The 26,507-nt window shown below is 38.5% G+C and overlaps 1 protein-coding gene and 1 pseudogene across 1 annotated transcript in view; one reads left to right on the forward strand and one right to left on the reverse strand.

The window, feature by feature from the left end:
• The window catches only part of OCIAD2 (OCIA domain containing 2), a 945,756-nt gene that overhangs the window by 786,998 nt on the left and 132,251 nt on the right, over positions 1-26,507 (reverse strand). The window lies entirely within an intron of this gene.
• Positions 6,050-6,196, forward strand: LOC126032815 (uncharacterized; annotated as a pseudogene).

Genomic DNA, 26,507 nt, shown 5'->3' on the forward strand with positions numbered 1-26,507 from the left:
TATTTTAGAGAATATAGCTATAGCAAAGAGCAGTGACCCAGCATCTTGCAATTTTTTTTCAGGAGGAACATTTATCAGAGGGTTGATCACATAGAAGGCAAGAATCAAGATAGTTGTAGAGATATAGAAAATGTTATAAAAGTGCCATGACATTTTCTACCCTGAAAAAAAATGTTTTAATCCAGTAGCCTTTTAAAAAATTATTATATCTTGGATCCATTTATTTCTTTATTCCCTCAAAAACCTGATTCCAATATTCTTTTCTATTCATCAACCCTCATTGTATGTTTCAGGCAGCCTGTCTCTGCCTAAAATTTCTTTGTTGAAGCTGAAGTACCATTTTTAAACTCAGCCTATTTGAGAGCTTCTAATTATCTTATTCCATGTGTTAATTAATGGTCATAATTATTCTTCCTTTCTAATTTTCTATTGCCTGTCTCATCTATCAGGTTGTAACTTGCCTCAGAATTTCTTCCTTATTTTTTTCTTCTTGCTAGCTTTCTTGTTTATAAGCTTAGAAAGCCTGCCTGGGACTTTTTAATTGTACTCGATTTGAACACAAATGGCTTCTGAACTTTTTATTCTCCACATTTCTACAACGATAATAAGTAACAGAGTCAAATTTAACTAAAGAAGAAGAATATTGAAAGTTCTCTCAAGCAGAACACAGAATAATACAGCATTTCATTAGTTTTCAACACCCACACTTGGAAATCTCACTGGCTGATCATTCTTTTCCATTATGTTGCCAGTGCTGCTGCATTTACAATGTCTGCCATTATTTCAAAAGTGCCAAAATAAAGCAATGATTCCTTCCACAGGGAAATGTAGGACTGAAAATGAGTTGACTGCTAATGAAGGGAAATAACTGGCTATTTTTAATACTAAAATGCCACATCAATCAATAACCAAGTATCTACACTATATATGAGCACCTACTAGATACCTTGCAACACACACATAAAAGTGAAACATATACAAAACACACACACACACAACATCATCTCCTACCAATGTTCAGCCAGCCAATGTTCATCCCAGAATAACTCTTGTTGGAGGAGGGAACACCCAGCAGTGCTCAGAATTTACACCTTACTCTGTGCACAGGGATCAATCCTGGTCAGGCTTAGTGGACCATATGTACTGCTGGAGATCAAAGCTAGGTTGGCTGTGCCAAGGATTGAACCAGGGATGGCAGTGTGCAAGTCAAACACCCTACCTACCATATTATGGTTCTGGCCCCACCAATTACTCTCTTTTGAACATGAACTTTTAAAGTTTCTCAATTTTGACTTTACAGCATCCTAGACTATCCAGGCATAAAGAATCTTGTTAGCCCAAATACGTGGGCCACTGGAGCCTACATGGCAGATGTAATCATGCACTAAGGTTTCTGAGGAGTTCCTCTGAAATTTCCTGTAAACAGAAATAACTTCTAAAAGAAGAAAAATGAGACTCCCTTATCTGGGCTATGGAAATCTACATCATGAACCTATGTATTGCTTGCAGTCCTGGTTTCAATCCCTGCCACAGCGTGGGCCCCTGACACTACTTGGAACAATCCCAAGTACAAAGCTAGGAGTAGCCCCTGAGCATCACTGGATATATGCAAATACCTAAAGTAAAAAGAAGTCTGAAAATTAATTCTAATCCCTGTTTGCCTGTTCAATTTTCTTCTAAGAAAGAATATTATCATGATGGTAGGATAAGAATGAGTAGCTGAGAAGAGAGCAACATTAACAAAACACTCTATGCCTTGATTTAAGCTTCTGTCTCTTGTACATCCAAGAATTTATAATGTTTTCAATTACCAATGAACAAATACACCTTTAAATGATAATGTGCCAAAAATCAATTTGTAATAAAGAAAATAAAATTAATTACCCAAATAAACTAGCAATCAAAAACAAAACTTATTTTTTCCATATCAACATAGTGAAATAATTGATCCTGAATCAACCCTCTTCATTAAAAAAGAATTATAAAACTGAAACTATATAAATGAACCAATGAATGCACAATCTAGTTCTTATTATGAATAAAGAGAAGCATATTTTGGACTGGAGCATAAGAGACAGAATATTATTGGACATTGTATCACAAAGGCTGAGTGGCCCAGATCCCAGATTCTTTTTCTGTTTATTTTATTTTAGGGACCACACCTGGCAGTGCTCAGAACTTACTTCCTAGCTCTGTGCTCAGGGATTACTCCTGATGGCCTTTGGAAAACTATATGTGGAACTGGGATCAAAATCCAGTCATTAATGGCAAGAGCCCTGCCCACTGTAATATCTCTAGTGTCCACTGAGTTGGGCTGGATAGATGTGGTCCACCTGAGTTGCAGAGGATACACCTATCTGTGGTCCTGGCCCTCATGAGGCAGTCTGAAAAGCAGCTGCTAAGTACTTAGGACACCAAAAAGCAACACTGGTTTCAACCTGGGACAAACTTGGGTTAGGTTCCTAGCATCCCATATGGTCCCTCAAGCCTGCCAGGGGTGATTTCTGAGTGCAGACCCAGGAGTAACCTCTGAGCACCACCAGGTGTAGCCCAACAAACAAACAAACAAAAACAAAAAAAGATGTTAAGGGAGTCTGTCTCACTGTCAGTCTGATTACAGCATACTTTTTCTTTAATAAACTTCCTTTGCTGTCACCTAAACCTTCATTCTTTTAGTATTTTTTTAAGCCAACCCGTAACACAGACTTGAACCTAACATAGTCTGGTTTAATTTCTGTTTTCTTATCTGCTATATTGGTGAATTCTAAAATTTAAAGGGAAAATTATACCAAATTTATACACAGAAATTAGAAGAGATACTCAAAAATACTCAGAAAATAGAAGAGAGAACAACTCTCTTTCATGTAGCCAGCACAGCAAAATAAAGCATGAAAATTAAAAGAAAAGTTAAGATCAATATCCATTATAAACATATATAAGAGTTCTTGACAAACACTATAAAACAAATTCAACAATTTATGAAAAAGAAAATAAGTCATTATAAATGAGATTGACACTAGCAATGCAAGATATAATTAAGATTTGAAAATTTATTTATTAGATGAGTTAGATCATCAGATTATTTCAAGAGATTCAAAGTTTTTGACAAATTTTAAAATGATTAAAGTTACAATTAAAGACAAAAATAGAAAGAAATCTTTTTATTTATAGGTAGGTAAAAAATAAAAAATCTTTTCAATTTTAAAAGAGTACCTATGAATATAGATATATGTTTAGTGATAAAAAGATTTAATTCTTTCCTCTGAGATAAGGAATTAAAAATGATACCTAATCTCTTACTTCTGTTCAGCATCACAATGGAAGTTTTAGTCAATGAGATAAGGGGACAAAAGGAAATAAAAGGCAAAATAAAATCTGTAAAGAAATGTAATTATTATTTCCTATTTAGCCCAATCAGGACTGATGTTTCTGTGGTATTCTCAGAAAAGGTAAGGGTAGAAATTTCTTTCTGCATGAACTTAGTAACCAAACACCACATCTTACAACTTCTGACAGAAAGAGACTACTTCAGCAAATAACCTTATCAAACTTCCAACCACCAAATTTGTTTCACATGTATAATTGTAAACTATTTGGTTGTACAACAACTCAACATTTCATAGTAGTGTTGGCCCAGTAGCACCACAGGAATCTGAGGGGAAAGTTACCTAGAAATCTACCAAGTCCAGTGAGCCTAAACATTAATAAAGAAGGCTCAACTAGCACTAACCATAACCCAGTGAATCATTAGGCACTGAGTTTAGTAATACCATAGAGAGATATAACAATCATTTCAAAATGACCCTAGTTGATTTAAATTTTGATAATTACATTTGCCTTAGAATCATAATAAAATTTGTATATGTCTACGTGGGGACAGGCTATGTGGTAGGTGGAAAATTAGGGAACAAGTGAAGGGAAGGTCACACTGGTGGTGAGTTGGCGTTTGAACATTTAATGCTTGAAACAACTGTATTATGAACAACTTGGAAATTATGTTATTATAATAAAACTTGGAAAAATGTGTAAAAGAAAATAAATATAACTGCTGCAAGAACCATCACCATGTCTGCTCATCAGCCAGCTCCATGAACTCATTTTATTCTCAAAAGAGATGTAAACCAACAACGACAACAAGCTATACACAGAGGGGACCCTATCAGTCTGGGGGGGGGGCAAAGGAGAGGGATTCTGGGAACTGGAGTGGAGGGAGGATAACACTGGTAATGGGATACTCATGATTCAATGCCACTATGTACCACAAATATTACTGTGAAATACTTGTAATTCACATTGGTCACAATAAAAATTATTTATCAAAAATAAAAAGAGATGTAAATCAAGAAGTGAAAAATTACGGGCACACATAGCTGAAAACTGGGGCATTCTTTGGAGGAGAGTAGACCAAATGTCCACCCTGTTGAAGCATCAGTATTTGCATTACAACCCACAACCACCCCCACAATGGCTCAACATCACCCTTTTCCACTGATCTCTGCAGAAACACCTAACTGACCAAAGCTCCAGGTATGTTGGTAGTTAGTTTGAGATCTCCAGGGCTTTTTCAGAGTGAGTGTAGGCACCTCCTCTGCCTTTTCGTACTTATGAAAGCTCTGGCAACCATAACTATACTTCACAGATTTATCCATGTCAGCTTCAGAACTTTCAATTCCTGGACACCTCCAAATTTTCCAATACTGACACTCTAGTAGGAACACACCAAATTTGATGTCAATATAGTATAGGAAAACCTCAGGTTAACAAATAAAATCAGGGCCAGAGAGGTGGGGCTAGAGGTAAGGTGTCTGCCTTGCAAGCGCTAGCTTAGGATGGACCACGGTTTGATCCCCCAGTGTCCCATATGGTCCCCCCAAGCCAGGGGCAATTTCTGAGCGCATAGCCAGGAGTAACCCCTGAGCGTCAAACAGGTGTGGCTCAAAAAAAAAACCCTCAAAAAAATCAATAACAGAATCTTATCAACTAGCAACAAATAGCTTAGTAAGCCTTCAGACAATGACTTAATGACCATATTGTGAAATAAAATACTTTTCACAAATTTTCTTATGCTTTAGCTTTTAATAATTCCATTATAACTTAGTTGTTAACATAAAGTAAATTATTTTGTGCCTGCCAAGGGGCATGCTTGGGGAATGATGGGAATCTGGAAATAAACATGGAGGGACTGTTACCCTGATGGTGGAATCGGTGTTGGAACATGAATTAGCAGAAACAAATGTATTCTGACCTACTATGTAAACAATGGCGCTGAAAAGGAGTAATAAAAATTTTTAAAAACATATAATTGCTTTTATTTATGAAAAATATAATTGAGCATATACAAAATCCAAATATATAGAAAATATTTTTTAAATTAGTTGAATTTGCAGGGCTGTAGGATTAAGGTCATTACACTAAAATCAAAATTTCTATTTTTAATAGCAACACCTTGAAAACTACATTTTGAAACATTATTTTCAATAATAAAAATACAAAAAATGTTTAAGAATAATTTTAATGAATGGTATATCAACTCTATATCAAAAACAAAGGAGAATTTATGACTGAAATAATTATGTTCAGAGAATTAAAGACTGAAATAGTATCTTCATAAATTGAAAGAAAATGAAATACCAACAGTTTCTTTTTTATATATAAATATATAATGAAGCACAGAGAATATGGGATAGACAGATCTACAATGCATAAAAGGTTGAAGTGTGAGAACTTCCTCTACCTGATTGCATAGTGTAAAACTACTGAAACTAAGACAGCAGGTATATCATGGCTTATTATGGATTTTGAATAAATTGCTAAGGTATTTAGTGAGGAAATGATAACTAGTGATGTTTAGACCACTAGATATTACCATGAAAGGCATTAAAGACCTGCACTTAAAAGTCAAAATTCTAAAAAATATCAAGAAAGAAAATTTTCACAAACTTGAGATAGCAAAAGATTTTACAGGTAGAGAATCAAAAAAACAGAAAAAAAAAAAGCAAGTTAGAGTTTCATAAAAATGAAAACTTTTTCCTTTTAAAAAGACATTAAAATACTTACTTGGCAGGGAAGATGATACCATGATCACGAAGGTGATTTCCCCAGGGCGAGGCTCATCCATTACACTCCTGATGTGCTGACCCCTGCAACTTCCCAAAATGTGGAAAGCTCTACTGCATAATTTGTGGTAGATACTTAAATTAAAAAAATTTTAAGGGCCCGGAGAGATAGCACAGCGGTGTTTGCCTTGCAAGCAGCAGCCGATCCAGGACCAAAGGTGGTTGGTTCAAACCCCGGTGTTCCATATGGTCCCCGGTGCCTGCCAGGAGCTATTTCTGAGCAGACAGCCAGGAGAAAGCCCTGAGCACTGCCGGGTGTGGCCCAAAAACCAAAAAAAAAAAAAAAATTTTTAAAGGGGAGGCCGGAGAGATAGCATGGAGGTAAGGTGTTTGCCTTTCATGCAGGTCAGTGGTTCGAATCCCAGCATCCCGTATGGTCCCCCGAACCTGCCAGGAGCGATTTCTGAGCATAGAGCCAGGGGTAACCCCTAAGCGCTGCCAGGTGTGACCCGACCCCCCAAAAAAAAATTTTAAAGGGGGGGGGTGGGAGCGATAGCACAATGGTAGGGTATTTATTTGCCTTGCACATGGCTGACCCAGAACAAACACAGGTTTGATCCCTAGCATCTCATATGGTTCCCCAAGTCTTCCAGGAGCAATTTCTGAGTACAGAGCCAGAAGTAACCCCTGAGAGTCGCTGCGTGTGGTCCCAAAACTTACAAAAAAGAGACGTTAAAAATAAAAATGAAGCTAGCAAAAAAACAATTTCAATACATATATTTGGCAAAGAATGCACTTAAGAATTCCAAGAACTGAAAACACAGTCACTTATTTGAATCAGGCCAACTCCATGGATTCATTCTTTTCTCGAATGAGATGTAAACCAAAACATGGAAGATTATGACTATACCGACCCCTACAGCAAAAAGTTGGCCATCTTGGGAGGAAAGGGTGAGCCAAGACCCATCCTACCAAAGCCATGCCTGCTGCCTCCATCTCCAAAATCATCATTTCTCCAAGGACTCCAAAGGCTCATCACTGACCTTCTATGATTCTCTTTGGGGAAACTGATCTGATCGCACGTCAGATACGCCAATTTGGGGGCTGGTATCACCAGGGCTTTTTGGGGAGGTGCAGGTACCTACCCCCATCCCATATCTTCCTTCTTCTAGGAGTCCTGGCAGCTGAGTTCATGCCCCTAAAAGTCATAGTATCAGGAATAGTGCTTTGAATTTCTGAACAATTTCAGTTGTTTGATGTTATCATCCTTAAAGGAATACCCCAATTTAACAGAATGACTAACATTCTGTTAGATAACAAGAGCTTACTAAATCTTCTGCCATTGTATGACTTCATTGGAGATACAATAATTTTCATAAATATGCTTGCTACTGGACTTTTTCTTTTATTTTTTCTTTTCTTTCTTTTTTGTTTGTTTTGTTATTTTGGATCACACTCAGCTGTGCTCATGGGGTTATTCTGGCTTGGGAGACCATATGGGATGCCAGGGATCAAACCCATGTCCTTCCTGAGTCAGCTGCATGCAAGGCAAATGCCCTACCACCGTGCTACCACTTCGGCCCCTCCATTTTACTTTTTCTATTTTTTTAAATAGCTTTGCTTTCACTTATCAGGAAACAAATGTATTATGATCAATCATGTCAACTATGTGATACATTTTCTTTAAGTAAATAAATTTAAAATCTAAAATATTCCAGCTTGGAGCTGTGGTGCAAGGGGTAGGGCATCTGCCTTGCATGAGCTAACCTAGGACTGACCACAGTTCAATCCCCCCATGTCCCATATGGTCCCCCAAGTGATTTCTGAGCGCATAGACAGGAGTAACCCCATTTGCTTCTCCCTACTATTCATTGCTAACTGACCTCATTTGGAGTACAGAAAATATTGCCATTGTATTCATAGAATCTACTATTTCCAAGTTCTTGTCCAGAGGGGACTATTTGTTTTTTTCACCCCACATGAAGAAAAATATTACTGAAATGAACTATGCTGTAGCAAGAGGTACATTTATTTCTGAACTTTGACAAATCCAATTCAATTCAAGCTTCTTGCTGCATAGTGAGCCCAGTGCTTCTCCATTCTAACACACGTTTTTTTCTTTTTTTTTTTTTTATGATGATGTTGGCTTTTACTTGTGGAATTTAATTACCAATTCAGCTATCTGACAGACTTTTAAAAATATTTTGTTCCAGTAATGACCATTAAAACAGCAAACTGTGTTTGTTTTACACATCTTACCATCATTTTTGGCCAGGAAGGGAAAAAAAAATCTTCATATGAAAAGTGAATTTTTATTTCCCAGTTTCTATGGAGATACTTCAAATCACCGGAAGGTTAAGAGCAACTGTGCTTGGGAAACAGCCCATGAATGTGCGTTTTCGTAAAATTCAGTGTCGGTTTATCTGCAATGTGAATTGAAAGACAAAAAAAATATTCTGTGGAGAGAACATCAGACTGGTGATTTGAAATCTGTATCTACCCCTGGATTGGTAACTACTGATATTTTAGAAGCTACTAAATGTTTTGGGCTCTAGTTTTCCTATCTTTGCCAGAAGTGATCCCTGACTATACAGCCAAGAGTAAGACTTGAGCACTGTTATGGTATAGCCCAAACACACACACACACACACACACACACACACACACTCCTATCTGTTAAAAATAGAGACTAAATCAGTGACTTTCAGAATTTATTAAATGTTGTATTAATTAGGCTTCTCCAGAAAATCAAAACATAAAGGATATAGAAACAGATATAAGGGGCCAGGCGGTGGCGCTAAAGGTAAGGTGCCTGCCTTGCCTGCGCTACCTTGGACGGACCGCAGTTCGATCCCCGGTGTCCCATATGGTCCCCCAAGCCAGGAGCAACTTCTGAGCACATAGCCAGGAGTAACCCCTGAGCGTTACCGGGTGTGGCCCAAAAACCAAAAAAAAAAAAAAAAAAGAGAAACAGATATAAGTATGATATGTATAAGTAAACATTTTAAATAAAACATTGAAATATATTATAATAACTAGGTAGAGAATAGGTGGGTAGATAGATGAATAGATAAATAAGCTATTAAAAGGTTTATGGAAACTAGGAAGCCTCATATTCTCCAGCCAGTAAGTGAAGTACCCAGGAAGTTGATGATTATAAATTTCAATGTGAAAGTCAAAAAGCTTCAGGTCCTAAAATAAATGTTCCAGTTCAAAGGCAAGCAAGGCTGATGTGCCTGCGCAAGGCAATCAATGAAACAGAAAGGGGTGTGTATTTTTCCTGGTGTGGAAGGTTTCATTTTGATCTATTCAGGCCTTCAAGGGATTGGATGAGACCTTTTCACTAGAAGAAAGGCAACCTACTTGATTTAGTCTACTAACTGGAAGGTTCATCTATTATCCCAAAACCTCCCTACAGGGACATTAAGAATAAAGCCTGGGTATATGAGAAAATGCTCAGCATTGCCTGTTATCAAACAAATACAAATCAAAGTAACAATGAGATCTAATCTCACACAAGCGAGACTGGCACACATCACAGAAAATAAACAATCAGTGTTGGTGTGGCTATGGGGAATAGGAAACTTCATTCACTGCTGGTAGGAGTGTGGACTGGTCCAACCTTTTTGGAAAACAATAGGATACATCTCAAAAAACTAGGAATTGAGCTTTCACTTGGCCCAGAAATTTCACTTTTGGGATTCTACTGCAAGGATCAAATTTTTCAATTTAAAAAAGTTATCTCCATTCCTGCGCTCATTGCAGCACTATTCACAATAACAAACTTTTATAACTACCCAAGTGTCCAAGATCAGATGACTGGTACATATAGACATGGTTGACTCAGATTCAATCTCTGGCATCTCATATGGTCCCCTTAAAACTGTCAGAAGCAATTCCTAAAGGCAGAGCCAGGAGCAATTCCTGAGCATTGTCAGGTGTGACTCCACCCCCAATGAATGAATGAATGAGAAAGCAGAAAATATAATACCACAGGCAAGGCATTTGCCTTGCACATAGCCAATGCTGGTTCTATTCCAGTTACCTTATATTGTCCCCAAACACCTCCAAGAGTAATCCCTGAGCACAGAACTAGGAGTAAACTTTAAGCACATGCCTAGCACATGCAAAGTCACTATGTGTCCTTATAACACTATCCATGTCTTATGAGAGAAATAATAATGATTTTGTGGGGCCGGAGTGGTAGCACAGCAGTAGGGTGTTTTCCTTGCATGCTGCTGATCTGGGATGGACTCGAGTTTGATCCCTGGCATCCCATATGGTCCCCATGCCTGCCAGGAGTGACTTCTGAGCACAGAGCCAGGAGTAACCCCTAAGTGCTTCCAGGTGTGACCCAAAAACCCAAACCCTCCCAAAAAATATTTTGATAGGACTCATCAAAAACAAGTCAAAAGGAAGGCAGACAAAGTGATAGTATTGGAGGTAAGGCACTTGCTTAAATGCAGCCAAGCCTGGCACTATATACAGCACATACGTTCCCCAGGAGTGATTTTTGAGCACAGAGCCCTTAGTATGACTGGTTATGACCCCAAAAATATTAACAAAAATAACCATAGGGAGGGGGGCTGTTTGAAGGGAACCTTAAAATTATTCTGGAGGAAAGTAGACACTTGTGAGGGATGTGACTACACAAAGATTCTGACATACAAAGGAGCATTTTATGCCTGAATCCCTATTATTAACAGTATTGAAAACTATGGTACTACAAATTTAAAACTTAATAATACAAGCAAAACATAATAATAAATAAAGGTCATTTCCTTAACTCCCATTCAGTACTATATTCTTCCTAAAATAGAAGTAACAAGGGACAAGAGCAATAACACAGTGGGTCAGATGTTTGCCTTGCACACGGCCAACCAGAGTTTGATCCTGGGTATCCCTCTGGTCCCCTGAGCCTGCCAGAAATAATTTCTGAGCGCAAAGACAGGAGTAATCCCTGAATGCCACCAGGTATGGCCCCCCAAAAAAGGGCAGTATCAAATGTTTGTTCAATAATCTCATTTGAATATTATAGGAAATAGTTCCTAGGAAAAAATTCCGTTAATTATTGTTTATGTATCTCTCTTAATGGACTTCAATCTAACTCGCATTCTATTTTTGTGTGTCCTCTTCCTTTTCATTTTTCTCTTAGACTTTGTTTCAAATAAATGTTGAGGCTTTTCTGTCTTATGAGTACATATTAGAGCTTTTCCACATGGGATACTTGCAAGTAACATATGATCTGAAAGGAGAAGTTCTATGCTTTCGTAGGCAAACTGACCCATTTTAAGAAAAACTTAAGTTCAGGGATTTAATGATACCTATTTTATTGTTGGAGATGGCCAAGTGACAGCCCAGCAAGAGGAAGAAGAATGATCTGGAATGAAACAGTTCATAAACTGAGCTGCTTCCAGCAAGAAAATTTAATTTCAGTAATTGAATCACTGACCCAGAAAAATAACTAAATGCACTGAATATTTGTCTTTTAACAACACTTCTTTAATGGAGACAATGAAGATGAAAGATGTTAATGTCCCAACAAGAGACAATAAATTTATGTATTTCATCTTTCACCATGGAGCACCTCCCAGAACTCTGATGCACAAAAATTATTACTATCCCATGAAGGATATTTCCCAATTTGGACTCTCATTGATAATAGAACCAATGTCAGTTGTAAACTACAGACACAAGCTAGAATGGTAAGATCTTTGACTTCTTAGCTTCATAATTAAATACAAGGCCTTGATTTGCCTAGGATATAAAACCTTTCCAAACGAAGCAGAGTTTTGGCTTAACTGTAAGCCCAGTTTGTCTTTCTTATCAGTAAAGAAATACAGAAACAAGAAGGTCACAGTAAAAGGCTTCCTCAAATGGAATTGTAAGAACGATTATTCCATAATTACTTTGACTAAGATTACTAGAAAACTCTATTGAACACTACAGCCACTTTAGATCAATGCAGCTGTATTTTTGTAGAGAATATTTTTTCTCTTTGGTCCTAATAAAAGTATAGACTGTTTTTACAGTTTTTGTGGAAGAGGATAATAGAACATTTTAATTCTAGGCGAGCTATTTTGCTACATGCTGCCCAATTGGAAAGAAACACGTTGCCATTAGGCTTGTATTGAAATGTTAGGAAATATTAGTAAATTAAAAGAGCTGGTTCACTATCCAATCAGAATGCAGAAGAAGTTGAAAAGTGTATATTCTGCATTTAAACTAGGCTCATCTAGACCAGACTCAAGCATTGCAACACTAACCTAGTTGGGGATAATAAGCTATTAGGTTCTTTTATTTTTCCCCTATGTTTTAATTTCATTCATTGAGTTGGCTTCAATTATGTAAAAATTTCTTTTTTTTTTAACTTGAAAAAAGAATAGGGATACTTTTAATGTATTTTTTTACTCTGTGGCATATTGATTCTTTTTTACTTTTCATAATCATTCTTAAGCCAATTTTATCTTACTTTTACCTCTGCATTAAAATCTTATTTACAAGCTGACCAGACCATAGGCATACCTACCACAACTGATACTTATTTAATTTTTTTTTTTTTTGGTTTTTGGGCTACACCCAGCGGTGCTCAGGGGTTACTCCTGGCTGTCTGCTCAGAAATAGCTCCTGGCAGGCACGGAGGACCATATGGGACACCGGGATTCGAACCAACCACCTTTGGTCCTGGATCGGCTGCTTGCAAGGCAAACACCGCTGTGCTATCTCTCCGGGCCCACAACTGATACTTATAAGTGTTAATAGACCAATGTATTTCAATCTTTTTGTGCAATGGCACACATTTTTTGTGAAAAAAAATACGAGGCACAATAAAAAGAAAGAAAAGAAAGAAAGGAAGGAAGGAAGGAAGGAAGGAAGGAAGGAAGGAAGGAAGGAAGGAAGGAAGGAAGGAAGGAAGGAAGGAAGGAAGGAAGGAAGGAAGGAAGGAAGGAAGAGGAAGGAAGGAAGGAAGGAAGGAAGGAAGGAAGGAAGGAAGAAGGAGGGAAGGAAGAAAGAAGGAAGGAAGGAAGGAAGAAGGAAGGAAGGAAGGAAGAAGAAAGAAAGAAAGAAAGAAAGAAAGAAAGAAAGGAAGAAGAAAGAAAGAAGAAAGAAAGAAAGAAAGAAAGAAAGAAAGAAAGAAGAAAGAAAGAAGAAGAAAGAAAGAAAGAAAGAAAGAAGAAAGAAGAAAGAAAGAAAGAAAGAAAGAAGAAAGAAAGAAAGAAAGAAAGAAAGAGAGAAGAGAAGAAAGAAAGAAAGAAAGAAAAAAGAAAAGAAAGAAAGAAAGAAAGAAAAGAAAGAAGAAAGAAAAGAAAGAAAGAAAGAAAGAAAGAAAGAAAGAAAGAAAGAAAGAAAGAAAGAAAGAAAGAAGAAAGAAAGAAGAAAGAAGAAAGAGAGAAAGAAAAGAAAGAAAGAAGAAGAAAGAAAGAAAGAAAGAAAGAAAGAAAGAAAGAAAGAAAGAAAGAAAAAGAAAAGAAGAAAGAAGAAGAAAGAAAGAAAGAAAGAAAGAAAGAAAGAAAGAAAGAAAGAAAGAAAGAAAGAAAGAAAAGAAAGAAGAAGAAAGAAAGAAAGAAAGAGAAAGAAAGAAAGAAGAAAGAAAGAAAGAAAGAAAGAAAGAAAGAAAGAAGAAAGAAAGAAAGAAAGAAAGAAAGAAGAAAGAAAGAAAGAAAGAAAGAAAGAAAGAAAGAAAGAAAGAAAGAAAGAAAAGAAAGAAAGAAAGAAAGAAAGAAAGAAAGAAGAAAAAGAAAGAAAGAAAGAAAGGAAAGACAGGAAGGAAGGAAGAAAGAAAGAAAGAAAGAAAGAAAGAAAGAAAGAAAGAAAGAAAGAAAGAAAGAAAGAAAGAAAGAAAGAGAAAGAAAGAAGAAAGAAAGAAAGAAAGAAAGAAAGAAAGAAAGAAAGAAAGAAAGAAAGAAAGAAAGAAAGAAAGAAAGAAAGAAAGAAAGAAAGAAAGAAAGAAAATGGTTACAAAGGAAAAAAAAGAAACTGTTGGGCAGGAGAGATAGCATAGAGGTAGGTGTTTGCCTTGCATGCAGAAGTACAGTGATTCAAATCCCAGCATCCCATATGGTCCCCTGAGCCTGCCAGGAGCGATTTCTGAGCATAGAGCCAGGAGTAACCCCTGAGTGATGCCGGGTGTGACCCAAAAACCAAAAAAGGAAAAAAAAAAAAAGTTAAAAAAAAATTTAACTCTGTGCCTATATTGACTATATATAAAGTAATTCTCTTGAGTAGGAATCAAATAAACACAAAAAAATTACTTTATAATTATTTTATTATGAAATAATCTAATGATTGGTCTATTTGTGAGTCAAAGCCACATGTTACAGATGAAATTGAATTTTTTCCCATGGCACACCTGACAATATCTCATGCACACTAGTGTGCTACAGCACAGTGGTTGAAAAAAGCTCTAATAGACAATCAAAAAATATAAATAATCCTGTCACATAGCACATTCTTTTAAGTTTTATGTTGCTTATAAGCATTCTATGTGCAAAAACTCTATTTTTTCATCAAACTAAAAGAGCCTCAATATTAATTCCAAAGTTAAGATAGTTACTCAACTTTGAAAGATAGTACACAGGTAAGGTACTTACCTTGCACATAGCTGAACCACGTTCCATTCCCAGCATACAAAATGATTCCCTGAGCTCACCAGGCATAAGCCCTGAACACAGAGCTGAAGAAACTCTGGGCACTGCCAGTTTGGGCCAAAAATGAATAAAACAAAATGCAAGCTAACAATAAACAACTGAACCAGGCATTTTTCTAAAACATAGCTTATGAATGATGAATCATTGTTTCTTGAATTGCATTTCTCACACCTAGAATATTTCTGCCCTGGATTTCAAATTCAAATGTATTTTTTGTTCAGCTAGAAAATTAGGAATTTTCATTAGCTCCTCAAAAGACAAATTCTTTGGGATTAGAGAGGTTGTATAGCAGGTAAGTTTTTTGTATAGTATGTGGCCAACCTGTGTTTTAGCCTCAGTACTGGATATGGTTCCACCAGTACTGTTAGGAATGAACCTTCAGCTGGGAACCAAGAGTAAACCTTGAGCTCTGCCAGGTGTAAACAAAACTCCTCTCCCTCATAAAAAGACAAATTCTAGACACTGCACTAGCTACTCATTCTGCTTGATACTTGCTCCCCCAAATAGTAATTGTGTGGCTTGTTCTCTACTTTTTCAAGACTCTCTTCAAATGTCACTCTGTGAAGTTAATTTGGCCAGCCTTTACAAATTGGAGAGTTGTTCATCACCCAATATACTTCCTTATCCCCTTCCCTGTCTATTTCCTTTCAAATCTGTCCAATCTGACAGAAGATCTGTTTCACAAGGGCTGTGAAGGAAGCCTCAGGCTCCAAAACAAGGACCTGAGGAATGTGAGTTTGCAAGCAAACGTTGACACAGGAAATAATCCACACAGCAAAGGAGGCAAGAGCAGGTTCAGGAAATCCAATACTCAAGCCACGAATCCCACCACACAAGCCTTCCACTTCTATGAAGGAAAGTGGCTTAGTGGAGGAAGACGGAAGAATGAATGCATTGCCTTCCTGAAACCCAGGAGGCTTTATTACTAAGAACCAGATTATACCGTAAGGTGAAGAATAAATACTGAATAGGGTAAGACCCGGTAATCCAACAGGGGCCAAAACAATAGGACAGTGAGAAGGGTGCTTGCTTTGCATGCCGCCAACCTGGGTTCAATCTCAGGCATTGCATATGGTCTCCTGTACACTGCCAGGAGTATGATCTCTCGAGAATTACCAGGAGTAACCCCTGAGCACTGCCATGTTGGCCAAAAAACTTATTTAAAAAAAAAAGTAATTCTTGGCTGTACTTCAAGCTCATGAACATGTTTCTTACTAGTTTGTCTCTGTTTCTTTGTCTAGTTTCGTTCTGGAGAAGTCTGTGTCCTCTCTTGAACACATGCTCCTCTCTTCCTCTCCCCTCAAATTTTTCTAAATAAGTTTCAATAAAAATTATCTTCATCACCCCCGAACTACCAGTCAGTCTGGGGACCCAGACTCCCCCACGCCAGAGGGGCTTTATGGCCTGATCTGGTAACCTGGGCCTTGGGGGATGGGATGGGTGGAGCAAAACACTGCCCCATCCATTCATTCGCAAGCAACAGAGGCAGAGCTGGGCCTGGAGAAGCTGCACACCAGGAGTTTGGTTCCTTGTACTGGCATGTGGTGAGCACTGGGCTGGACAGCTAGCCAAAGCAGATTTATCTCAACCTTTTTTAAAAGCGTGCCAGCGCAAATGCGCCCGCGAGACATATACCCTTTTTAACATAGTCCAAAAATATTCTTATTCTTGACTATTCATAGGTAAGGAAATGGAATATACTATGTATGGAGAATAGCACTCAAATAGATTTCTGAAGTCAGTGTCTAAGTAAACATTACTTTTTATATAGTTGTCCTATCTGACTACAGAGCCTTAGCCTTAAACATTTTATCTATACAACGTACAGAGCCCTTCTTCTCTATTGCCTTTCCACACCCAGAGATCTCTCTACCCCCCCCCCATATCCCAACCTGGATTTATTTTCTCCCCCTTATTTAACCCTGTTTACCCTCAGTTTTTAACTCGTTAGGCACCAAGACCAACCTCCTTCCCAACAGACCACCATCCAGCTCCTCAATGAAAAACACCCTCTTGATACCTCATCTGTTGTCTCAACAAGAAATCTCAACCAATAAGCCTCCTGTCTCAAGCTTGTGACCCCTCTCACCCTCTTCAAATCGTGGATCGTTGCATGATACCAGATTCAGCTGCAGCAAAACCCCTAGCTCAAGGACACTATAGAACTCTGAAATGCCGCAAATCATATATTAAACTCTAGACCAAAGTCTGTGATATGAACAAGTACCTTGGCTTTCGCTCCCCACAAGAATATGTCAGAAGACCTAATTGGGAGGCCTATATTGCCTATGTTAACTTAATACCTTTGTAAAAATGTATCTTAAGATATGTATTCCTGGGGCCGGAGAGATAGCATGGGGGTAAAGCGTTTGCCTTTCATGCAGGAGGTCATCGGTTCAAATCCCGGTGTCCCATATGGTCCCCCGTGCCTGCCTGGAGCAATTTCTGAGCCTGGAGCCAGAAATAACCCCTGAGCACTGCCGGGTGTGACCCAAAAACCACCAAAAAAAAAAAAAAAAAAAGATATGTATTCCTAAACATACAGATAGCCTCCCCAATCACTTTCTTCTTTCAAATACCTTTTCTCCCTTTTTCTTTCTCAATTTTCTTTTTATATATATATATATATTTTATCTTTATAATCTATTTTTTATATATACATTTTATCTCTACTCTCAATAATCTTGGTGCTGCTGGGTCAAAAACCAAGGAAACATCTTGCCTGGGATAAAAGCTCAGACCACACCACAGATACTGTACGTGTGGTCTGTCATCCTTACCTGGAATAGCACCAGCAATACAAAAGGACACCACACATTATGTATAGGCACAGTAAATAAGGGGAAATCATGGACTCAGACACAAGATCTTATCTTCTAGGATAAGAACTCACACTTTTTATACAAGGGTGCCTCCCATCCTGTGGATACAACTCAGTCTCCACGAGATTGGACAGTGTTAGTTCATTCTCAAATTCCAAGTCCCAGACGTAGAACTGAAACAAACCCATGCAACAACACCAGGAACTAAGCTGCATTGAGAGATATACTTGTGCCAGTGTTAATATGACAATGAGGACAGTGAGGAAATGAAAACTTGACCTAAGACCAGGAGGTCCTATCACATCACCTAACACTAAGTGGAAATTAGAAGTATTGTCCTTTGAACTATGGAAAATAAGAGCACTAACTACAGAAAACTGACTTTGACAACTGTGACTGAAAAGAACCTACTTGGAGACCATTAAGGAAAACCCTACCCTAGGGTATAACCCAGGTCTTTCACAAAAATCAAGACTTCTTAGTACAGAGGCCCAACTCTGACAACAAAACCTGAGCAGAACCATTGGAACCATAATTTTCTAGACTTCAGCTTAGGGAACGAGCAAAAACATGGAGCACATGATACAGAAAACTGAACACACCAACAATGGTGGAACATTACCTCTAGAACCTTAAAGACTCTATCCTAGGCCCTGTCCTAGGACCTGTGCAAATACCAAGATTGCTTGCTATAGTGGCCTTATTTTCTCCACAACAGAGAAGAAAGGTTCCTGACACCACAAAAACAAAAAACAACAACAAAAACAAACAAACAAACAAAAAAAACCCTGGGATATGGCCATGAGAAGGTATGGAGACAGTGCTTGTTCCCATGACAATATGGTTCAAGAATGGAGAAACCCTGAATCTCTTAGGCCATGGGAATTTCCTTCCTTCCCCAACAGTTGCTGTGCCTATACCAAAAAAAAAAAAAAAAAGGTGGGGTAACACAAACCCTGCCACTGCAGCACCTTTTCTGGTGTTGTTTTGTCTTATTTTTTGTTTGTTTTTTGATATTATCTTCCTTCTCCTTTTTCTTCCACTTTTTTTTCTTTTCCACTTTTGTGGATATTATTAGGTGATTTTTTTTTTTAGTATTTGATTTCAAATTCTTTCTCCTCTTTTCCTTAACCTTTTAACCTCCAACAGAATAGCATAATTTGAATCATTCAGCCTCATAAATTGAGGGGGGAAAAATGATACCAGGACCAGTCATATGAACATGTAGTATAAATAAAAAATGACCAGAGTGGAACACCAAACAGATTAGATACCTAACCTATAACAAGATGTAAGGCAGCGAGCATTTGCAGTAGGATTCTGGGGGATAAAGGAGTGAGATGTGGGAGACATGCTGGGAACGAGTGGAGGGAGGATAACATTGGTGGTGGGAATGCCCTTCATTTATTGTCACTATGTATCGTAAATAATTCTATGTAAATGAACTTCACTCACAATAAAAAAAGAAAAAAAAAGTTAAAAAAAATTATCTTCATCATTTTGCCTCCTCCTAAATTTCTTTTCTGTGATTAAGGCAAAAAAAAATCTGTTTTATGGAGCTGAGTAGATGCTGCAATAGGCTGATCTAATGCTTTGCATGCAGGAGGTCCAGGTTCCATCCCTGGCACTTCATGGCTTCCTAAACATCACCATATCATCCCCCAACCATTAAATGGAAGTGTCCCTTGAAAAAAGTAAAGTGTGATTCCAAAATCCAAACAAACAATAGGTCCATCCACAGAATCAGACATAGGTTATTCTAGCTCTGGTTGAGGCCAATGCTCCTTGCAAAAAAATCAATTAATTTACAACACTTTTGGGTGGGGTGTGGCCCACATCTAATATTGCTCAGGAGGTTATTTCTGTCCCTGTGCTCATGGGTCAAGGCTATGTGCCTTCACCCTTATTCTATCTCTCTGGGCTCCTGATTACAAGTCATCTTACACCAATCCAATTCTGGCAGTTGACAAAGACACAGTCAATCATCAGAAGCCCTAGAGGTATGTCTAGAGTAACAGAAATTATATTTGAGCTAGTTTGAACTCTACATTTCTGCTCATCATTCATAAATCTGGAGCACAGATTGAGAGAAGACAATTTGGCTCAGCACACAGCACTTAGAAGCAGACCTTTCTGGGTTTCCCTGAGAAGTCCAATGACCCTGTTCAAGAGGCCCCAGAGTTCTGGGAAGCTCTGCCACAGCACATGAAGCATTAATTGTCCATTCTGTGCCTGCTGTCTGACCAGTCCTTCCAGAAGAGGTCTTTTCCATAAACTACAACAGTCATGATGCCAATTACAAGGCCAACATCCTGGCAATGCTTAGAATACTAATGTTTATCAAGCCACTGCTTTGGGGATGAAAGCCATGATAGCTTATGCTATACTAGTCCATGGTCCATAAAACACAACAACAACAATACATTGTCTTTTCATACCAATTTCTGTAAGAATGGTCTGTCAAGGGAACAGTCTATGATTCTATTAGTCTAAACTTGCCTTCTCAATTTGGTAGCAATGTTGAGAGAATCACTCCTATCCCCAGCTTCTCTTCTTTAATGAGCTCACCAAAACAATAGAAAACTTCTTCTAGAAACTTTGCCAACTTTATTTTATCTGCTATAAGTTGAATTATATTCCATCTATTCTACCCCAAATAAATATTCTATCAATAAAATCTCAAGGCACATGTGCTCCCTGGACCCATGTGTTGGTGTTGCCAGCCCACAGAAATGGTACCTGAACCCAAGCCTTCTGTATCTCCCCTTCTGAGATGTGTACTTTTATGCTTTCATGTTTTCACACAGAAATGTGTACTGGGGTCCTCTCCACCTTCAGATAAGCCTTCATACATGTGCTTCTTGAGCCCAAATACATGGGGTCCACATGTTGCCCTCATTTCTCTCTTGAGATGTGTACTTTGATACTTTCATGCTAGGTTGTGTACTAAAGCTCTATCCACCTTTAGAGAAACCCAAGTTTGTAGAAATCCAGACAAGGGGTGATGATGTCACCTATAAAATTCCCCCCTGTCACTATCAACAGACTAGGAGATATAAAGGGGAAAGACTCACCATTGGAAGGGGACCCAGGAGGAAACCAAGGATAGAGCCAGCAGGCCAGAGGACTCAGGGGTTCAGCTGGCCTGACTGGCCTCTGGATTTTCTCCCCCCACCCTTTCTTATCCTCTTCTTCCCCTTACTCAAAATTTCCAAGTTAAACAACCCATTTTACTTTATTGCTTGTCTCCCCTGAAATTCTTTTCTGTGAGGGCAGGCGACAAACCTGAAAGGCCTGGGTCAGATCTAAGACAGATTTTCCTTTTCTGCAAAGAGCAATTCTTCATTTCTGCCTGAATCCAGCTCCCTAATGGCAACTAGGGCAATCTAGTGGCAACACCTACACTGGGCAGACCAAGTGGATGTCTGGTGTCACTTGATGGCTGCCTAGTAAAGCTGGCAGGACTTGAGGTCCTTGCTATGGAGGCACTGATAGGAGACTTTATAGATCGCCATTCCCAGGTATCAGAGAGAGAAAGCAGCAGATTCCCTTGTCAGGCTGCCTACTCTCTCCCCACTTCATATACGTCACCTGGGATCTCCATTTGCATCATATATAATATAATAGACTATATTTATATGTTATTTTATCCAAATTTGGTGCAGGACTCAGCACCAAGAACAATGTTAATATTGAATTTTAAGGTAAAGAATAAAAACAGGGGCCAAAGCAGTGGCGCAATCAGTAGGGCATTTGCTTTGCATGTAGCTGACCCAGATTTGATGTTGGTATCAAACCCATATGGTTCTTCGAGCATTGCCAGGGCTGATTCCTGAATACAGAGCCAGGAGTAAACCCTGAGCATCACCAGGTATGGCCCCCAAAACTCAACAACAAGAGAGTATAAAGTGCTAAAAATTGTCAAGTCACTCCTTCTAGTGGCATTTCTCAACTCACCATGGCAAAGTTCCCATAAATGTGTTTATCATTGCAAGCCCAGAAGACTCTTCTTATAACATATTTTTAAAGACTTTAAAACATAAATTTCCACAATGATAAATAAGAACTTGAGGGCAAGCATAAAGTCGATACAGGAGAAAGCTGAAAGGAATCTTACATTTCATTCTGTTAAGTGTCTTGAAAATAGGAACACTGACTTTTGCCTTGCATACTCTTGACTACATAACTCAAACCATGATTCTCTTACTTTACAGTAACAGAGATTTCCTTCTAGTAGCTAAAGAACTGCTTCTCCTCTCCAAGACATGTCTTCTTGCTTATATAATATTGCAGGAGACACCTGGGGCATTTGGTGATGAGAACTGACAAGAGTGTGGACTTCGATCAAAGGCGGGAGCTGGAGAGTTAGAGAGGTGTTGGTATTTTTTAGTTATTTCCAAATTTTTTGAGCCCTTTTGCAGTGTGCTTCAGGCTTCATCCTCAGATATCAATCGTCCCACTGTAGGTGGATTTCACTAGATAAACATGGAGAGCAGCCAATGTTCTGGGTTTTAAGAGCACGCTACTATATTTTTATGAATGGATTATTAATTCCAGGTTTTCCGTAGAAAAAAGAAAAAAATATATATATGTGTGTGTGTTCTGAGCACTATGGTTTATTTGATCCCCTTTCAGCAATTCCATGGCTGCAATAGCACAAGTAGACTATCTTCGCTGCTCTTAACCCGTTTTGATCCCACTTGTGTTTCTGTTCAACTACTGGTGAATTTCATCTACCCAATAGCCCTCTTGAGAAGCAGGATGTGGGTTATGATCTCTGTTTTGCAATATAACAGAAATACCAACTGCTTTCTTTAGTCGGCATTTGGCTGCATGAAACACCCAAAGGACTCTGAATAAAAATAGGAGTTCCCAGCTAGGAAAAAAATGGCTGATCTGGGCCACCAACTCACCAGTCAAAGTGCTCCTATTGGTTCCCAGTTGGGAGAAAGAAAAGATCAGGAATCTTCCCAGCACTGCTGTAAATTGCCCACGGTCTCTATGAGATCTTGTATACAATGCATTTTAAAATTACTTGACCATCTAGCAGTGGTCCTCAAACTATGGCCCGCGGGCCACATATTGTATTTGTATCTGTTTTGTTTCTTCATTGCAAAATAAGATATATGCAGTGTGCATAAGAATTCGTTCATAAGTTTTCTTTTTACTATAGTCAGACCCTCCAATGGTCTGAGGGACAGTGAACTGGCCCCCTGTTTAAAAAGTCTGAGGACCCCTGACTAAGAGGAAATGTATTTATGCGTCTCTATGTGACTTTTTTTTTTCATTATAAAAAGTTTTTTGTCAAGGGCAAAAGCACTGCAAGTAAGGCATTTCTAGGGATCAGTCCCCAGCACCTGTATGGTCCCCAAGTCTGCCATACACAATTTCTGAGCACTGACCCAGGAGTAACCACCACGTGTGGGCCACAAAACAAAAACAAAAACAAAAGAAAAAAGTTATTTATCTTGCCTCCAGGTGAGAGTACAGACGCCAGTCTGCTCCTCTTTTCTTAGTTTTCTCCAGGAGGTACCAGCTATGTGCAGGGCTTACTCTGGCTTTATATTTTAGGAGTACTTTGGCTCAGGTGATCATATGCAGTGTCAGGGATTGAACCAGAGTCAATGGCATGCAAAGCAAGCACTATAACTCCTGTGCTACTTTCTGACCCCCAAAGCTTGTTCTTCTGGTTGTGCTGATAGATACATTTCCCAGCTTGTTGTCTCATTACAAATAAAATACCTTCTCTATTCAATAATCCCTATTTTTTTTAGATGACAGCTACAATGAGAAAGGATGGTCTGTTCAATGAATGATGCTGAATAATTGAATATCCACATGGGAAGGAAAATAAACCTTAAACCCTTACGTCACAGCATTCAAATTTTAAATTTTTTCCCTTTATTTAAACATCTTGATTACATATATGATTGTGACTAGGTTTCAGTCATGTAAAGAACACCCCCTTCACCAGTGCAACATTCCCACCACCAATATCCCAAATCTCCCTCCATCCCACCCCACCCCCACCTGTATTCCAGACAGGCTTTCCAGTTCCCTCATTCATTCACATGATTATGGTAGTTCTCTGTGTAGTTATTTCTATAACTGCACTCACCACTCTTTGTGGTGAGCTTCATGAAGTGAGCTGGAAGTTCCAACCCTCCTCTCATTGTCTCTGAGGATTGTTGCCAAAATGACTTTTATTTTTCTTAAAACCCATAGATGAGTGAGACTATTCTGCATATCTCTCTCTCTCTCTCTCTCTCTCTCTCTCTCTCTCTCTCTCTCTCTCTCTCTCTCTCTCTCTCTCTCCCCTCTGACTTATTTCACTCAGCATGATAGATTCCATGTACATCCATGTATAGGAAAATTTCATGACTTCATCCCTCCTGACGGCTGCATAATATTCCATTGTGTATATGTACCACATATACAGTCTCTTTAGCCATTTGTCTGTTGAAGAGCATCTTCGTTGTTTACAGAGCCTGGCTATTGTGAATAGTGCTGCAATAAATATAGGTGTTAGGAAGAGGTTTTTGTATTGTATTCTTGTGTTCTTAGGGTATATCCCTAGGAGTGGAATAGCTGGGTCGAATGAGAGCTCAATTTCCAGATTTTGGAGGAATCTCCATATCGCTTTCCATAGAGGTTGGACTAGATGACATTCCCACCAGCAGTGGATAAGAGTTCCTTTCTCTCCACATCCCCGCCAGCACTGATTGTTCTTATTCTTTGTGATGTATGCCAATCTCTGTGGTGTAAGATGGTATCTCATCATTGTTTTGATTTGCATTTCCCTGATGATTAGTGACGAGGAACATTTTTTCATGTGCCTTTTGGCCATTTGTATTTCTTTTTTATCAAAGCGTCTGTTCATTTCTTTTCCCCATTTTTTGATGGAATTAGTTGTTTTTTTTCTTGTAAAGTTATGCCCTATATATTTTGGAAATTAGCCCCTTATCTGATGGGTGTTGGGTGAATAGTTTCTCCCACTCGGTGGGTATCTCTTGTATCCTGGGCACTATTTCTTTTGAGGTGCAGAAGCTTCTCAGCTTAATGTATTCCCATCTATTGATCTCTGCTTCCACTTGTTTGGAAAGTGCAGTTTCCTCCTTGAAGATGCCTTTAGTCTCAATGTCATGGAGTGTTTTACCCACATGTTGTCCTAAATACCTTATTGTATCCGGTCTAATTCAAGGTCTTTAATCCATTTGGATTTTTACCTTTGTACATGATGTTAACTGGGGTCAATGTTCACTTTTTTGCAAGTGGCTAACCAGTTCTGCCAGCACCACTTGTTGAAGAGGTTTTCCCTGCTACACTTAGGATTTCTTGCTCCTTTGTCAAAAATTAGGTAATGATATGTCTGAGGAACATTCTCTGAGAACTCAAGCCTATTCCACTGATCTGTGGGTCTGTCTTTATTCCAATATCATGCTGTTTTGATAACTATTGCTTTGTAGTACAGTTTAAAGTTGGGGAAAGTAATGCCTCCCATTTTCCTTTTCCCTAGGAGTGCTTTAGCTATTCGAGGGTGTTTATTGATCCAGATGAACTTCATAAGTGTTTGATCCACTTCTTTGAAGAATGTCATGGGTATTTTTAAGGAGATCACATTAAATCTGTATAATGCTTTGGGGAGTATTGCCATTTTAATGATGTTAATCCTGCCAATCCATGAGCAGGGTATGTGTTTCCATTTCCGTGTGTGTCCTCTCTTATTTCTTGGAGCAGGGCTTTATAGTTTTCTTTGTATTCAGGGGTCTTCAAGCTATGGCCCATGGGCCACATATTGTATTTATTCCCATTTTGTTTCTTCACTTCTAAATAAGATATATGCAGTGTGCATAGAAATTTGTTCATAATTTTTGTTTTTACTATAATCTGGCCCTCCAACAGTCTGAAGGACAGTGAACTGGCCCCCTGTTTAAAAAGTTTGAGAACCCCCTGGTATAGGTCCTTCACGTCTTTGGTCAAGTTGACTCCAAGATATTTGAGTTTATGTGGCACTAATGTGAATGGGACTGCCTTCTTGACTTCCTTCTCTTCCCTATCATTATTGGTGTATAAAAAGGCCATTGAGTTTTGTGTGTTAATTTAGTAGCCTGCCACCTTGTTATATGAGTCTATTGTTTCTAGAAGCTTTTTGGTCGAGTCTTTAGGGTTTTCTAAGTAGAGTATCATGTCGTCTGCAAACAATGAGAGCTTGACTTCTTCCTTTCCTATCTGGATTGCCTTGATATCTTTTTCTTGCCTGATTGCTATAGCAAGAACTTCCAGTACTATGTTGAAGAGGAGTGGTGAGAGCGGACAGCCTTGTCTTGTACCAGAATATAGAGGAAAGGCATTTAGTTTTTCTCCATTGAGGATAATACTTGCCATTGGTTTGTGGTAGATGGCTTCAACTAGATTGAGAAAGGTTCCTTTCATTCCCATCTTGCTGAGAGTTTTGATCAAGAATGGGTGTTGGACCTTATCAAATGCTTTCTCTGCGTCTATTGATATGATCATGTGATTTTTATTTTTCTTGTTGTTGATGTTGTGTATGATGTTGATAGATTTATGGATGTTAAACCATCCTTGCACTCCTGGGATGAAACCTACTTGGTCGTAGTGTATGATCTTCTTGATGATGCATTGGACCCTATTTGCCAGGATTTTGTTGAAGATCTTTGCATCAGCATTCATCAGGGATATTGGTCTGTAATTTTGTTTTTTGGCAGCGTCTCTGTCTGGTTTTGGTATCAAGGTGATGTTGGCTTCATAAAAGCTGTTTGGGAGTGTTCCCGGTTTTTCAATTTCATGGAAGAGCTTGGCTAGGATTGGTAGTAGCTCCTCTTGAAAGATTTAAAAAAATTCATAAGGAAATCCATCTGGGCCTGGGCTTTTCTTTTGGGCCAGAAGTTTGATTACAGTTTCAATTTCCTCAGTAGTGATGGGGGTGCTTAGATATGCTACATCCTCCTGATTACCCTTTG

Source organism: Suncus etruscus, chromosome 16 (assembly GCF_024139225.1).
Source record: "Suncus etruscus isolate mSunEtr1 chromosome 16, mSunEtr1.pri.cur, whole genome shotgun sequence".
NCBI lineage: Eukaryota > Metazoa > Chordata > Mammalia > Eulipotyphla > Soricidae > Suncus > Suncus etruscus.